The 2724-nt window shown below is 51.6% G+C and overlaps 1 protein-coding gene across 1 annotated transcript in view; it reads right to left on the reverse strand.

Moving 5' to 3' along the window:
* The window catches only part of CDH4 (cadherin 4), a 465478-nt gene that overhangs the window by 338007 nt on the left and 124747 nt on the right, over positions 1-2724 (reverse strand). The gene's annotated exons all lie outside the window — the stretch shown is intronic.

Genomic DNA, 2724 nt, shown 5'->3' on the forward strand with positions numbered 1-2724 from the left:
AGGTTGAGCTGTTGCTCAGCATCTTAGCTGTGGAGGGCAGTGTCACTGGCCCTCATATGTGGGATCCAAACCGGGGCCCTCTGGTGTCCCAAGTCAGCTTTTAACCATCGTGCCACTCGGACGGCCTGTAAAGTTTAACTACAACAGGTTATAGGTCTGAGTGTAGAAGCTAAAAGTCTAAAACTTATAGAAGAAAACGTGGAGAAAACATGTCATGGCTTTGGGGTAGGAAAAGATTTCTTAGATAGAACATAAGAAGTGTGTACCATCAAAACCAGAACTTTTGCTCTTTGAAAAGACACTCCCAAGAAAACAAGGCACGCCACTGAGTGGCAAAGAGCATTTTCAATATATGCAGACAAAACATGCTATCCAGGATGTATCCAGATCATTTACAACTCAATAATGAGAAGACAACAACATAATCTGAGGACGGAGGAAGAGCTACACAGACACTTAAACGGACCCACACATGAGCAAGGAGGACGTGAAAAGGTGCACAACACCTTTCGTCTCCAGGGAAATGAAAATAAAACCACAGCGATCCTACTACAGGCTCACCAAAATGGCCCTAATTTAAAGGACGGACCACACGCCCTGCGGGATCGGGTGTGGACCTCTCAGCGGCTGGTGGGGACACAGAACGGTTCAGCCACGTCGGAAAACTTGTCAGGCAACTTCTTGAAAAGTTAAACATACCTCTACAGCCATTCCACCCCAGACAGAGGAAGCAGAAAAGACTTTTGTACATCCGGTTTTAGCAGCTTTAGCCACAGTAGCAAAATCCTAGAAACAAGCCGGAATGTGCATCAGCAGGTGAACGATAAACAGCACACGCCCCTCCGGACAGTGAACCCGGCAACAGGGGGACAGCAGGTACGCACAGCAGCACGGGTGAATCTCAGAACCACGGGGAAGGGGGCCAGGCACGAAAGAGTGTGCAGCCTCCAATTCCATTTCCATAAAACTTTAGAAAATGCCAACTAATTTGCAGTGACAGTCAGCTGATTCGTGGTTGCCAGGGCTGGCAGGAAGGAGTGCTGACTGCACAGAGGCAGAGAGAGCTTTCGGGGAGATGGGGGGCGGGGGGGGGCTCTAAATCCTGGCTGTGCTGCTGGTTTCCTGAGGGCATCTAGGTGCCAAAACTTGTGTAGATGTATGCTTTAAAGGGGTACAGCTTACTGAATGTAAATTTTACCTTGATAAACTTATTTATTTTTTTTTAAAAGAGTCATTTTTGACCAAGCAAGGTTTTCTCCGACACTGGAACCTCTGAAGCCAAGATTTGTCAAATAGATCTTCCCTGTATAACATTTTACGATTTGAAATAGCAGGGGGGAGGGGAGTTTTGTTGTTTTGTTTAAGAGAAAACTATGTCAATGGACCTTTAAAATTAAAGTCCTCCCCGCCTCCCCCCCCCCCAATGTGCTGCTGTAGGAACGGAGCCCCTAGCACGTGTCTAATGCCACTTGGGCATACGGAACTGACATGCCACAGCCCAGCGGAAAAGCACGTCTCCAGGACACCCCTCCACCGACGCTCATGCTCACGGCAGCCCCTCTTCACCAGGAGCATTTAGGAGCGTGGGCGGCTCCTCCACGAGCGAGCAGGCAGCTTAAAACCCAGTTCCGCAGGGCGCCTGGGGCCTGGGGCTTGTGAGCGCAAATGAACACCCAGGCTTCTTTCGCTGTCTCCTGGCCGGTAGGAAATAAAGAATGCACTTTTCGCTAAATGAGAACTGAAGTGTGCTGGAGGAGTGCTATAAATTATATGCAGGCCACCAAATAAAATTCAATTTCCAGGTGATGTGAAGGTGTAATGCGTCTGGAGAAGCTGCTTTGCATATCGCAGCAGACAGCAGGTAATAAGCAGGGAGGCGGCACGCGAGGCGGATCTGTCACCAGCCTCGCCGAGACTGTCTCCTTGCCTCCCTCCTCTAATCGCACCAGTGCAGTGTTGATTCAGGACACAGCGGCCCATGAAAAATGTCACCGTTCTGTCGATGGCGCGGATCTGCTGGCAATTCCCGCGAGCGGCCGCTGCACATAAAGGGTGATACGGCGCTAGATCCTGCCATGCTCAGCGGGTTTCCCATTTCCTCCTGCAATTACACATCAGACTGTTTTAGCTTCACAAGCTTCGGCACGACGAATGGCCTCGAGGCAGAAGGCCGCCCAGCACACTGATGAGCAGACTTCAAAGCGGAGGGCAGAGGCACGTGTGGGGGAGGCTGCTGAAAACCCACAGCACCCCTTCTCTGCACAGCCCTTAAGACATGCCCTGAAATCATTCCCTCATTATCTCTGCTTAGTCCAATTAACAGAGGGTTCAGGGGAACATTATTCAGTGTCCTTGCAAGAGACTCAGCACCAGCGGCCCTGGGGAGCGCTCCCCCCCTCCCCTCTCTGGCGCGGTCCACAGTCAGGCACAGCAGCACCTCCTGGGAGCACCTTCAGGGTCCCAGACCCATCAGGGCCCTGCGGGTCCACAGTCTCTGGGGTGGGCCCAGCAATCTGCTTTAATGGGCACCCAGGTGAGAAATGCAGCTTGAAGCCGTACTCTCGGCACTCAAGCACGGCTGTGCCTTGGTACTTTCCTCAGGAATCACTCACCTGCAGCCCAGGTGCCAGACAGGCTCAGAGCGAGGCTTCAGAGGGAACACGTCTTAAAAATCCCATCCATTCTCCCTTCCTTCCTTCCTTCCTTCCTTCCTTCCTTCCTTCC

Source organism: Hipposideros armiger, unplaced genomic scaffold, assembly GCF_001890085.2.
Source record: "Hipposideros armiger isolate ML-2016 unplaced genomic scaffold, ASM189008v1 scaffold_32, whole genome shotgun sequence".
NCBI lineage: Eukaryota > Metazoa > Chordata > Mammalia > Chiroptera > Hipposideridae > Hipposideros > Hipposideros armiger.